Raw genomic sequence first — 14,695 nt, 5'->3', positions numbered from 1 at the left:
TTTTCTTTCACTTATTACTTTATAGCATCTTCTTAAACTTGATCAATATTTTCCTTTTTTAAATGTAAAGGATTATAAAAATGTTTAGTCTGCATACCGTCAATAGTTGTGCATTCATTTAATTACTTTTTTTTTAAATTATAGTTTTGTAGAAATGTTAAATAGCTGTGGTTATGTAGGAGCTCATGGAAACTCACTTTCCCCTTTCAGTGCTATTACCAATAAGTTTCCAAAAGCGGCACCTCGAAATTTAACATGCAGCTAGATTAACCTTGCTTTTAGGAAGAGTAGAATGTTTAAATCCAATAACTTATGGGAGAAGAAAGTAGCAATTATGGGCGATATTGCCTGGCTGGTTATGTGACTCTGGTGTTTTTTACCTTTAGCATGACTACTCAGCATTCAAATGTTGGATATGTCAAATGATTTCTATATACCCTATATGTTGCCCATCCAGGGCCCAAATCTCTGACCAGCCAAGACATAGCGCCTTGCTAGTCATTAAAATGCCTTATGCTTGCATTGTTTTAGGCTGCTCAAATCAAACAAACCATGAAACTGATACAAGTTTCTTCCGGGTCTCCCGTGACATGATAAAGGGCAAAAGAAGAAAGAATTTTATCAAAAGACAATGAAGGATGGAAGGGAGTGGAGTGAAAGAGTTTACAGTGATTACTTTGTGAAAGGTTTGTAAATTAGTCAGATTTATTTTGTTTGGATTCGCAAACCACTTTTCTTGCCATTTTCCATTATTCCATGATGTTTTGAAGTTCAGGAGATGCTCACGTCCTCAGATGTGTTTTTGTTTACTGTTTGATCATGGTCACCATCTTGTAAACTAATGCACGTTTTCATTTTATAAGGATGTCCTCGCAGTCTTTACAAGGACAATGATGTAGATTGGACTCCTATACTGAACTAGATACATAAGATAATCAAGACAATCCACGTAAATAAAAACGCAGAGCTCACAAGTTCACGGCCTGAAACTGCTTACTCAGCCATGCAGTTACAGTGAGCCATGATAACTTCTCTGTCCTGTTTCACCAATACCCAGGTCTTTAAAAGTGTTTCTGTGCATCTTTGTGAATGATTTACCTGGAAGAGAAGAGCAGGGAGGATTGAGTATCGAACAGCTGTGGTTTACACCCGATACTAAAACTTGTAGTGTCCCAGCAAACAAATCAATCAATCATCACAAAAACGCATACAAAAAGCCCTAAAATTCCTCCTTACCTGGGGAGAAACAATACAGGATTTGTCTTGTGTCTTGATCCCCAGATCTTTAGCCACATATTAAAAAATAATAAAGAAATAGGGGCGGCACGGTGGTGTAGTGGTTAGCGCTGTCGCCTCACAGCAAGAAGGTCCAGGTTTGAGACCCATGGCCGGCGAGGGCCTTTCTGTGCAGAGTTTGCATGTTCTCCCCGTGTCCGTGTGGGTTTCCTCCGGGTGCTCCGGTTTCCCCCACAGTCCAAAGACATGCAGGTTAGGTTAACTCAGTGGTTCCCAAAGTGGGGGGCGCGCCCCCCAGGGGGGGCGCAGAGCCATTGCAGGGGGGGTGCGGGGCATGGATGGAATGAATGAATGAATGAATGAATGAATTACACTGCTAGCATAACATGGAGAAGTTTTTGGCAGGGGGCGCAGGGCTCCCACATAAATGCAAATCAGAGGATGAAGCATCGCCAAATGTGCTTCCAAAGCAAGTTCATTCCAAGGCAAAGACAAGAAAATATGACAACGCATATCTTGTCTTTGGCTTCACCTGTACAACGGTGGGTAATGAGGAGAGACCGCAGTGTGTTGTCTGTCTTAAAGTGCTAGCTTGTGACAGCTTGAAGCCGAACAAGCTAAGACGCCACTTGGAGACAAAACATCCAGAGTACAGACAAGCCAGTTGAGTTTTTCAGACAAAAACTCGTAAACTGCTGTGCTCAACAGTCCCTATTTACTAAAGCTGCATCCATGCCGGCAAATGCTCAACTCGCCTCATATAAAGTTGCCTACCGAGTGGCACAGTGTAAAAAAAAAAACTTTCTTTTTGTCTGGGGGGGCACAAAAATTTTCTTATCTACCAAAGGGGGGCCCAGCAGAGAAAGTTTGGGAACCACTGGGTTAACTGGTGACTCTAAATTGACTGTAGGTGTGAATGTGAGTGTGAATGGTTGTCTGTGTCTATGTGTCAGCCCTGCGATGACCTGGCGACTTGTCCAGGGTATACCCCGCCTTTCACCCGTAGTCAGCTGGGATAGGATCCAGCTTGCCTGTGACCCTGTAGAACAGGATAAAGCGGCTAGAGATAATTAGATGAGATGAGATGAGATGAGATGAGATGAGATGAGATAAATAATGTACGCCTCCATGGTCTTGCAGGTTTTCATCTGCTTATCCATGTAGAAGAATGTCTGCAGCACCAGCACCAGGTAGATTGAGATGTTGGGGAACTTAACAGATGGATAATTTTCCAACTCACAGGAAAAATCTTTTTGTTAAATGTGTAAGAATCTATCCCATTGCAAAAGCAACTTTCTGAAGGTATCTTGACCATGCACTGGCCTCCAAACTGCGAAAATAGCCGAAGACAGTTTCACTTACCGCTTCGCATAACAGCAGCCAAATTGGTTTGCCTGGTTACCACTTAATTCACCAGAAGTAAACTCACAAGCAAAAGTCACATGAGTGAGTACAACCCATTAACCGGCTTATTGTGGAATCTTCCAAAATGGTGACACTTGAATATCTTGTGAACTTTTCAGTCTTATTTTGTGTCTGTCCCAACTTTTTTTTTTTTTGGGGGGGGGGGGGGGGGGGGGGGGGGTTCAGGCATCAAATTCTAGCTTCATTTATATTTACAAAATACAAGTAAGTTAGTCAGCAAAACTACTGAAAATATTTTCTTTGCACTTTTGTCAGTTAAATAAGAAAATCAGAGCTTTTTGTTTTTATTGCATTTTGGAAAAAATCCCAACTTTTCCGGAAACAGGGTTGGTACAAATGGCCAGTGCTCAAGGACAGACTATTGGTTAATCTCAAACTATTTAGTCATAGATATTTCCAAGTGTGAATTCTCAGCATCACCTCTAACTAATCATTGTGTATTAGGGCCCAATGAATAAATAAAAAGGCTAACAAAATTGGCTGATCATGGTGCTTTATAACCTTATCAGTATCAGCTGAAATGAGGCCAGTCAATGCCTGATAAGGTGCCTTGATTCCCAAGTTATGCAGCTGGCCAATTACCCTGAAGGATTCAGTACACAAGCAGCTTTGATCAGCAGTAAGAAGAAATGCACCACATACAACAGCAGGTTTGTGAACATCAAGTGAAGGTAAAGGCTGTTTTATTTATAAAGGTGATAGAGGTGTGCAGTGGATAAAGAGAGCTGTCCCAAGGGTATACTCAGAAGAAACAATACTGGAAAATTGAGCTGAGCTCCTTAGCAATATTTTTCCAATATCTAGATATTAATGGATATTACCAGATACAGTGGTAGTAGGTTCCCACTTCTTTTTTACGCCTCACGCAAAGGGGAAAAATCTGGGGATTCATTGTGTGTGGAAAGGGAGGTGTGCACTGCACCTGTTGTAAAATTTTTATACTGACTCTCCCAGAGTCTATTGCATGTGAATATTTTCTTAGCAAACACAAAAGCATCTGACTACACCTTTGCGTTAAGCTTAATCTCCAAGTCCTTGTCCCATAGCTCACTGGTTCTATCAGCATTGGCAGACTTAAAGGAGATTAATTTTCCATTAAAAAAAGAGAAATTGTCATTAGAGGCTGTTAGATTTGTTTGAATGACATGGAATTACCATTTTTAAATAAATCAGAAACAAATCTTAGTTCCTTTGAATACCAGTCACTGAAAATACTCATTCCTATGCCTGGAGGGAAGGCTTTATTTTTAATTAGAGGTTGTAATGCTGATGAAGTCTCTCTGGCCAGTGCGTTTCGTAAATGTTCAGAGTTTGTAAGGCGGGCCTCTTGTAACGGTGCCACTTGCACCTTATCTGTTTTAAACATGAAAAGTATTTTGCATCTCTTAACATGGTTAATTCCATTGACAATTAGTGTTATGATTTTTGTATGACTCCATTGAATCGCTAATTGATAAAAAAAAATGAAAGTGATCCAGATTAAATGGCTAGATGACCCATTATAGTGAATATAGTGCAATACAATATTATTTGGCCCATGAACTAAGTGAGCTGTGCTGGTATGAATATTTCCATCTTTTAATGATGGGAAAACAACTAGAACCTTCTCCATACTCCAAGAACAACCTAAGCATGAAGAAAACATCAAAAAGTAAGAATTATGAACATTGAAAACAAAACATAAGGAAAAAGCTACCTACTGGGTAGTGCAATAGGAGCACATGCTGCCAAAAGGAGTTTCCACTTATGGAGCGAGAAAAAACAAGCCCTCCATATCCCACCTCCACAACATAACGTTATTACCTGCCTGTTATTATTCTGGCCATCTATCACCATAAAGCTTAGTTGGTATCAACCACCACACAAGATGCCCCACATTAACTGTTGACATGTCAGAGTGAGCATTATGAGAAGGTGACTATAAAATCACACTACAAATGGGGGGGAACCCCACACAACAAACAACAAAAACACCACACAGCACAGTAGGGTCAGATCACCATTTACACCTTAACAAGTCTGATATTGAGATGCTCCCAAGATATGAAGGCTGTTATAACCAAAACAAGCTTACGCAGTCCTTATTGAGCTGTGCAAGTGCAGTTCCCTGATCAGACAAGACAAAAATCGCTGTTTGAAAGTGAACCCTGTCCGACTTTATTCCAGTGTGTTGAGAAACTTTTCTGCATCTCTTTGTTTCAAAATTCTGCTCAGTGCCGTTGTGGTTCACAGTCAGTGTAGCCAGGAAGCGTATGTTAAAGCGGATGCCCTTTTTTTTTTAATCAGATCCTGACATACACAGTTGAAGGCCTGCCATCTCTCTTGAACCAAAGCAGATAAGTTCTGATGTATGAAGATCTGCTGTCCTTCATATTCCAGATTAGGCATCGCCCTCATTGCCACCATTATCCTCGGTTTATCCTTGGAGTTGTGAAGTTTGATAATCACCAGACGGGGACATCCCCTCTGCAGCCCCAAACTCCGGTGAGCCCAGTCAATTTTAATATGGTTTTTAAGACTGGGGCTCACTTCTATAGGCCAAGCACAGTGGGCAGCCAAGTCTCAAAGAAATGGACAGGGAGTTTTCCTTCCGTGCCTTCTTTCAGATTAAGAATATGGATCTTATCCCGCCTGCTTCGGTTCTGCAAATCATCCATGTTAGCAGGCATTACCTTTATTTTCTTCTCTGCTTCAGCAAGTCTCCCCTCCAGTCCGGTCACCACGTCCTCCACATCTGAGACTCTTTGTTCTGCTTCAGTAATGCATTTCGACTGGCTTTCCAGTGTCGTGGATATTTTTTCCAAAGTCTCCATGAATGCTGAGAGCTTCTCTTCCATTATGTCACTAAAGTTTTGAGTCATCTCACGAATCAGAGCTGTGGTGTTCCCCGCCGGTGAGGTCTCACCTTCTGTTAAGGGCAAAGCTGCAGTTTGGCTAGCATTAGCAGTCATCATTCTTCGTGAGTTAAGTTTCATCTGTTTGGACATCACTTGTTGTCAGAAGGCCACCTTTTCTTCACCACAAATTCTTATGCCACTTAATATAATAAGCCCAAATGAAAATAACTTGCATTAAATATGATTAAAGAAGAGTAGGAGTGGGAGCTCTGTGCAAAAACGTCTTCTAGCCAGCCATCGTCACACGGTCCCCCAAGAATAACAACTTTTTGAAAAATATAGATTTTTTTTTTCAAAGGAAGTTGAACATCAGACTGAAGAAACTATCGGGACATGTCAGGTCTGACTAAATGGGAATGGTTCAAACAACACACTCCTCATTTTCACCCAGTGTGTGAACTGTCTTTCCAGAGAGAATAAGACATTGGATTTACTGTATGCTAATATTATAGAAGCACACAGTCGTACAGCTATCACAACTCTTGGGAGATCTGACCACAAACCACCTGAAAAGAGGCAGCTAGTCACAGTCCAGTCCATGAAAAGGTTGAAGGAGGCCAATGCAGCTCTGCAATACTGTTTGGAGACAACAGACTGGGATGCTCCCTTTAACCCTTTTTGACCAACTGGGAACAAGTTTTAGAACAGATTCCATTCAGGATTCTTTGAACGTTGGTGCCAGCTAGTGAACCGGCCCATGTTTTCACCAGTTTTGAGCAGAATCATTGTAATCAAGGATGCATTATGAATGGACGGCATTGCACAACACACAATGGGAAAAGACAGTAGTGGCAAGATGGCAGACACACGGCTTACCTGCAAGCATTTGGTCTGTTATAGCAAATATTTCTTTTCATTCCATTTTTTCCCCCTGAAGATGTATCCTTTTCCATTATGTTCTCCATTGCTGTGCTCCGTTTCCTCTCCAAACTAAATGACATGCCCATTGGCGTTGTCATGGTTGTTACGCCCCAGCCTAGGGGAAACCTGAGCATAGCATAAAAAAATGACTTCTCCTTTTCCCACTCCCAAGCACGGCCAGTGCCACAGTCAACTGCAGTCCAAAATACAACTTATTTCAGTAAAGGTAAATTAGGATCAGGGTGAGCATGGCCCAAAATAAACAAGACAAACTATGTTAAATATCCTCTAACTCACCTGGACAACAAAGGAAAACAAAAGAACTCTCTAACATAAACAGGAGAAAAATAGAGTGCAACCCAAAGGGCTTCTTACCCTTATAGTTACCTGGACTGCTTTAGGAAAATAGTTACACGGCTGTTCCACTATTGAGTGTACCTTTATGCAGTCACATAGACCAAAAAAATACCTATTTTGTATCATCAAGCCAATACAATTACTTTATTGGTATATATCCAAGCTATTCAGTGTAAAAGTATTTTAGCACAAACTCACTGGTGTGCTTCGCAATGTCAGGCAGTGTAGAGTGTGATAGATGGGGATATGGACACTACAATTGTGTATTGTAATGAGCAACGGTTGTTCATTACAATCAATTTGGGTGCTGTTTTAATTCTTCCTTTTTCGCTTGTCTGCTCAGACGTTTCCGGATCCTGTCCTCTCTAGAGGCAGCTAATCGATCCGGGTCCTGTCTTATATTGGCTCTTTGCCTCCTCTTCTTTACTGTATTTTTTTTTTACTGTCTCCATCACTGACCTCACTGTGCATGCTGTAATGAAAGTAAGCTGATTATGAATGTCTATGTACTGTTCATACCCCCTGTGGAAGACCAGCAGGGGGTATGGACATGCATACATCTTCCAGCAGGGCATATGGAAATTGTGTAGTGTCCGTACCCCCATCAGCAAAAGATTTTAAGTGATGTTTAGTAATGGGCCAGCTATTGTTTGTCTTCTGATAGTTTTTGAATTTAGGGGAGCATTAATAATATGACTTATTACATTACTAGTGCATCTCAAAAAATTAGAATACCATGAAAAAGTTCCTTTTTTTCATAATTTAATTAAAAAAAGGTAAACTTTCATATATTCTATATTCATTACATGTAAAGTGAAATATTTAAAGCCTTTTTTGTTTTAATTTTGATGATTATGGCTTATAGCTCATGAAAATCAGAAATCCAGTATCTCAAATTATTAGAATATTCCCTAAGATCAATCAAAAAAAGGATTTACAATAGGGCAATTCCATGTAAATGTCAACCTCACCATGCAAAAATAAAGCAACATGTAATACATCAAAACCACTCCCAGAGATATCACCTAGGCCTGTATTTTACAGATGTGAATAAGTTGAACCAATTTGTAACCAACCTAATACGTCACTGTCAGTCTTTCTTATAATGTAAAACCCAAGCTAAAACCAACTTTGATCATGTACAATTCTATATTATTGCCACAAGCCACAGAAATGTATGCTAAAATCCACAAAACAGCAAAACAATAGCCATCCTAAATATTATTTAAGAATTTTGATAGTTTTAGCTGATATTTAGAGAGTTTTTCAAAGGGTTATGGTGGTTAAATTGCTGATTTTCTAAACATATGCCATGTCTATTTCAGACGCATCACATCCATAACGCTGACTTTTCCTTCCGAAACTCTGCATGAAATACAAAATATTTTAAACAAAGATTTTTTTAATATTCACCTTGGACCCCTCTATCAAATGGATCTCTCCATTTCGACATTAGGTTTACAATTTCACAGAGTTTGATAAAAATGTACAGTCACCCAAGAAAAGTGACACTTTTTCTGTCACATCCATAACGCATCTTTTATTGGCATTTTCTGGCATGCCCTAGATGTACTATGGGAATTGTTCTTGTTCTATCACTTCTCCAGTATGGTACAGCCTTAAAATATGCAACACCTGTTTAAATACTGGGAGACAATAAAACATGCACTGGGTCATTTGTTGCCATTTTGAGTTCAAGTGTCACGTCCATAACGCTGGAATTGCTCAATACAGAAATGTCCAACTTCTGAAAAGTATATTCATTTATACACTCAATACTTGGTTGAGGCTCCTTTACCATGAATTACTGTATCAATGCGGTGTGGCATGGAGGTGATCAGTCTGTGGCACTGCTGAGGTGTTATTGAAGCCCAGGTTGCTTTGATAATGGCCTTCAGCATATCTGTATTTTTGGGTCGGGTGTTTCTCATCTTCCTCTTGACAATACCCCATAGAGAATCTATGGGGTTCAGGTCAGGCAAGTTGGCTGGCCAATCAAACACAGTAATATCATGGTCAGCAAACCATTTGGTAGTAGTTTTGGCACTGTGGGTAGGTGCCAAGTCCTGCTGGAAAAGGAAATCAGCATCTCCAAAAAGCTCGTCAGCAGATGGAAGCATGAAGTGCTCTAAAATCTCCTGGTAGATGGCTGTGTTGACTTTGGACTTGATAAAATACAGTGGAACAACACCAGCAGATGACATGGCACCCCAAATCATCACAGACTGTGGAAACTTCACACTGGGCTTCAAACACCTTGGATTCTGTGCCTCTCCACTCTTCCTCCAGACTCTAGAACCGTGATTTCCAAATTAAATGCAAAATGTACTTTCATCTGAAAAGACGACTTTGGACCACTGAGCAACAGTCCATTTCTTTCTCTCCTTAGCCCAGATAAGACACTTCTGACATTGTCTCTGGCTCAGGCGTAGCTTGATATTAGGAATGCGAAAGTTGTATCCCCTTTTTTGAAGATGTCTGTTCATGATGGGTCTTGATACACTGACACCAGCCTCAGTCCACTCCTTGTAAAGCTCTCCCAAGTTCTTGAATCAACTTTTCTTGACAATCATCTCAAGACTGCGGCCATCCCTGTTGCTTGTGCACCTTTTCCAGCCACCCTTTTCAGCAATGACCTTTTGTGGCTTACCCTCCTTGTGGAGGGCATCAGTGATCATCTTCTGGACAACAGTCAAGTCAGCAGTCTTCCCCATGATTGTGGTTGTGTGTACTGAACTAGACCGAGAGATACACTGTGTTCATACTGTTTTACTCAAACTTGAAATTAAATAGTCTAATATTTTGAGATGGGATGTTTTATGTTTTTGTACTGTATGCCATACTGATTAAAATTAAAACAGAAAAATGCTTGAAACATTTGTTTGTGTAATGAGTCTATAATATATAACTTTCACTTTCTTAAATAACTGATGGAAAATATTGAACTTTTTCACAATATTCTAATTTTTTGAGATGCACTAGTATATTAAAGTCAAATTTAATCCTTTTGTGTAATGATGATCCATGATGACTACAATTTCCTGGGCACTGAAAAAATTTTTTTACTAAGATCCTAATCCATAAATTTGATATATTTTGTCATAAATGTAGGTAAAATTGTTATGTTTCAAAATCTAACATGAAATTAGCATTCATATTGTTGCTAAATTGACCCAGTTGCTTCAGTAAATGCCATCATGTCAGATGGGGGTACGAACACTACAGGGGGTACGGACACCACATATTGATGTTAATCTTGTGATTAACAGAATCCTGTTTGTAAGCAAGGCAAGTTATTCAGTGATAAATGGTACATAGACAAGCCACCATCATTTAATAAGTGTCTGAATCCCCCACTTCCTTTGTCAGAGATGGATGGGGGTACAGACACTACATAACTTTCTGGAAAGTCATCCACTGCTTTTCAAAATAAAAAACTCCCTGATTTCAAATAATCGGTGGCCACTAATCCTTTTGATTCCAGGTTAATCAGGTCATATTCTGTTTCATCACAACAACCTCATAATACATTTATACTGAACACATCAAGGAGCAATCTCTACAATGTATCATTGAAGATGGGAAATTCGTAATGAAAGCAAAATAACGGAATGCAAGATAAGAAACGGCTTTTTTGAGTTCATTCAAGTTCAACAGCACTTGAAATGACAAGAACATGTCAAAATATTCTAAAATAATCTTTATTTCAACAAATAAGAGAATTCTCACATTTATACACTATTAAATGTGAGACAAATTTTCAATTGAACACTTCGTAACAGTTAAAATGAGCCCATTTTGAGCATTGAAAACACCATAACTTTGCAATGAATTACTCGATTTGCACAATTCATTTTTTTAGTGTGTTTATTTCAGTGAGCTTGATGTTGGAAATGTGTCTAAAGACTCCATACACAAGGTGTTATTTTATTAATAAGCTGCAACACAAATGGTACACTCAATTGTGGAACAGCCGACAATGTTTACAACTTAGGCACTTTAATCAGTTAACAACACAAGGCATGGTCCTGTTGGGAATCAGGAGAAAGTGAAACATATCCATCTTCTCCAGAGAGCATTTTAAAGCCGGTGCAATCAACCATGGTCCAATCAGCTGGCACCACCTACAACTGAAAAGAGGAATATATGAACAGCACCCCACCCCCCCCCCCCCTCAGGCAGGGAGGGAAAACAGCAACAACAAAAAGTAAGCAAACAATAATACACATTATGACCCACGGTCATAACAATGGTTCATGCTGAAAAAAACAGCTAGATTTTGGTTCCAGCTGGGAACCAACTTTTCAGGTTCTGAACTAATTTATTTTTGGTCAAAATGCTCTGGACGGTTCAACATTTAGTGCACAAACCAGAAAGGAATCCATTCCCTGTTGGTGGAAAAGGGGCATCAGTGAGCTACATCAGGAGGACATTAATAATCTTGCAGACTGTATCACGGAGGACATAAACCTTTGTGTCAAACACCATACCTTTAAAACCTGTACACTGCTTCCCAAACAAAATGCCACAGGTCACTAAAGACATCAAAGCATTCAGGACAGGGGCAGTGAAAAAGGTACAGAAACAGCTGTCAGTGAAGACAGGGACAAGTCACAAGAGGAAGCTGGAGCAAAGATTGCAGCAGAACAACATCAGGGAAGTGTGGAGGGCTATAATCACTGGTCTTAAATCCAGCAGCAAGGGGACCAATGGGGATATAGGGAGGGCCAATGAGTTTAACCTGTTCAACAGGTTTGACAATGGGCCTCAGCTCAATCTTCCCTGCAGCCCCACTAGAACCTCCATGGCACCCAATACTCCCCTCCCTCCTTCGAATACTACCATCAGTGCCCTGGCAGAAAGCTGCTCTTCTCACGTGATTGTGTCAAATCATTTCATCCCTCAACCTTACCTGCTGTTGCCCCCTTCCTCCTCTTCTGTTCATGACTGATCTCTGTGGACCATCGATCATAAATCACTGAAAACAAAGTCAAGAGAGAATTGTGTAGACTCCATCCAGCCAAAGCAGCTGGCCCTGACAGCATTACTGCACAGGTGCTCAAGATCTACGCATCCCAACTCAGGAGTCCTACTCCATGTTCCAGGTAGTTTATTTTACCAGGGCGCCAGACCCTGCCCTCAAATCCTAGCACTATGCCCAAATTTATATGCAACCTATTCATAACTTTCCAAGCGCCCAAAACATCCGTTCTGCCACAGAAAGAAAGTGTGCCCCAACAAGTGTTGCCGACTTGCAATGAAAGTAACACATGTTGACCAATCACAACACACTATTAGTGTGGGGTCATACCGTAAGCATGCTCTGTCAGCCATTTTGCCTCATTCCAATAGTGAGTCAGTGCAGCAAGGTACATTCGAAAAGCAATAATGCCTACAAAGGAAGGAAAGAAAACAAACAAAAAAAAGAATTGGTAAAAGCAGCAAGGGGCTCACAGAACCTAGCATCTCTGTTTGCCAGAACACAAGTACATCTAGAAGTTGAGGACTAAAATACTATGAAAAGTTACGACTGACAGATGTATACACTACATACAAGTCTATAGAAAATCTAGTCACCTCACGTTAATGTGTTTGACTAGATCTAATCTCACATTAATATCCTGGACGATTATTCATGATTAATTAATGCTATTAGTATTACTATTATTACTTACCAAATGTTAGAGCTAGTCGGGGCTAATTGCAATTGGACTGCAACCATTTAATTTAAAATAGACCTAACTGTTAGGTCTGCCATTAATAGTATAATACAGCAATGAATCAAAATATTAGAACTTTGCAGTTAGACTGCTGTATATCAATAGGCCTAACACAGGGGTTTCATTAAAAAAAAGACATACAGGGTGGAGAGATGGAAATAGGCGGTGGAGCAATGCTTGTGATACCTGGGCCTGGCGCAGTAGAGGAGAGTGCAGGAGGGGATCTTGGGGCCTCCCCGAGAAAATTTTCAATTTTTAGATGCTCTCTGTTGCAATCTGCAGACGGTTTCACCAAGTTAGACTATGACTAACTTAGACAGCGGGTATAGTCGGGCTTAGCATAGACGTCTAACAAATACTGTTGCACAAAGCAGTTAAGACTCCGACTATCTTAAGTCGTACTATGCTGCAAAGGATTGTGGGTATTTTAAGACTCTTTTCAAAACAAAAAAAATGGCGGACAGTGGTCGTTCAGTGCTGTTTAGCCACTCGGAAAATCTGGCTATATTAGAGGAATTTAATTCCTACAAAGACGTTTTATTAGGCAAATTCAGCAAAGAATGTAGCGTATAAGAAAAAACATGAAGTGTGGGAAAAAAATAACGTCGTCTGTGAATAGCGTTAATCCATCTGCGAGAAGAGATGTTGCTGCCGTGCAGAAACGGAAACTAAAAGTAACCACCGAAATGGTCATCAACATTTATGGCGACGAGTCGCCCTTATTCTGGGGAGTGAAAGGAGAGCGGAGTAACCGGCTTCGCCAGACCCAGCAGCAACTCCCCTAGCAACGTTGAAGCTGAGGCTCCTTCACCCTCGGAGTTGTCATCACCCAGTACCTGCACGGATGGGACACTACACGAAGAGCCTACCGATCAGGAGGAAATTACAGGTAGAGTCTTGTTTATAAACGTTGTCAAGTGGGGTTTTATTGTCATTTCAGCATAAACAGTAGGGGAGATTATGTTCCCACAGCACTGAGCTAAGCTACAGTTACCTTGCGATGGCGAAATAGCTATTCCACTCTGTTGATACCAAGGTCTGTTACTAAACAATGGAACATAGGTTTGACCCATAGACTATACAGTCGTTGGTTTGACCAACATAGATTTAAATTCTGCTACAGCAGGTAGTACACGTAAAGAAAGACGTTTGGAACAAGCTGACCTAAATACTATGTTTTGGTGTGACTACAGTTTCTAATAATGAAAACCTTGGTCTGATTTTTTATTTATTTATTTTTTTAAGTTTCCTTGATCCCTGAACCGGTTGTGGAGGACTCCCAGACATCTGCCACCACCACCAGAACCACCACCATGGCCATGGTGCTTGACAAGCAATACAACAACCTTCATCTGGAGAAAAAACTCCTTCTGGAGATTGAGGTCTTGCAGCTCCAAAGGAAAGACTGCAACTTAAATTGAAGAGACTCGCGCAGATGGAGGAGTGATGTAGTAATATGTGTGTGTGTGTGTGTGTGTGTGTGTGTGTGTGTGTGTGAGAGAGAGAGTGAGAGAGAGAGAGAGTGTATGAGAGAGAGACAGAAGTGGTGATGTAATATGCATAAATGAATTGATACATTTATATTATTTATAAGTAATAAAATGAATAAGCTGGCATTACACTGTTTGTTCTTTATTGAATACTTTATAGTTAGATTATAATAGCCTAAATTTGTGTATTACATACTTGCAATGTACTTCACTGCCTTAACATTTCAAGCTTTCTTAGACCCATATTAGACTGGGGGGAGTGTGTCTTACTTTTTAAGCCTAAAATTAGACTTAAAAAATTAGTCTTAACTTTTGTGAAACTGTCTTACTTGCATTAGACTGGCCTATAAAGAAACTTAAGACCAATCTTAACCCATAGGCCAGTCTAAACTACTTTAGTGAAACCGGCTGCTGGTGCATTCTAGCCCCCATTTTCACTGCTGATAATGACCATTTTTATTACTATTTTATGGGTGTTTATCAGTTTGTGCACAAAACTAAGTGTATGGCATAACAACCCAAAATAATAACATCCTAGTGTACTTCATAGCCTACACATGCAGTTAGAACATCAGCCAATAAAACATGAATTAACTAAACCTGTGTTGTTGAAATAGTTTAATAGTAATAAATTAACCCACAGAGAGAAAAAGGCTTAATTATTTATCCATCCATCATCTACAACTGCTTATCCTGTGCAGGGTCGCGG

General features: G+C 40.1%; 1 protein-coding gene across 6 annotated transcripts in view; it reads right to left on the bottom strand.

The window, feature by feature from the left end:
- LOC132885409 (zinc finger protein OZF-like) overlaps positions 1–14,695 on the bottom strand; it is a 43,878-nt gene that overhangs the window by 17,158 nt on the left and 12,025 nt on the right. For 3 of the 6 annotated variants that reach the window (XR_009654589.1, XR_009654588.1, XR_009654590.1), the window contains 3 exons: positions 12,088–12,168; positions 11,689–11,754; positions 10,626–10,906 (listed from right to left, as the gene is read on the bottom strand). The exons of 1 other annotated variant lie outside the window; for it this stretch is intronic. The gene's annotated coding sequence lies outside the window, so the exon portion shown is untranslated. Of the gene's footprint in view, positions 1–10,625; positions 10,907–11,688; positions 11,755–12,087; positions 12,169–14,695 lie in introns of those variants that run through there. 2 more of the 6 variants (XR_009654587.1, XR_009654591.1) reach the window with 2 other exon arrangements.

Source organism: Neoarius graeffei, chromosome 4 (genome assembly GCF_027579695.1).
Source record: "Neoarius graeffei isolate fNeoGra1 chromosome 4, fNeoGra1.pri, whole genome shotgun sequence".
NCBI lineage: Eukaryota > Metazoa > Chordata > Actinopteri > Siluriformes > Ariidae > Neoarius > Neoarius graeffei.
Note: the sequence above shows the minus strand (reverse complement) of the source record. Positions and strands in the feature narration are given on the sequence as shown.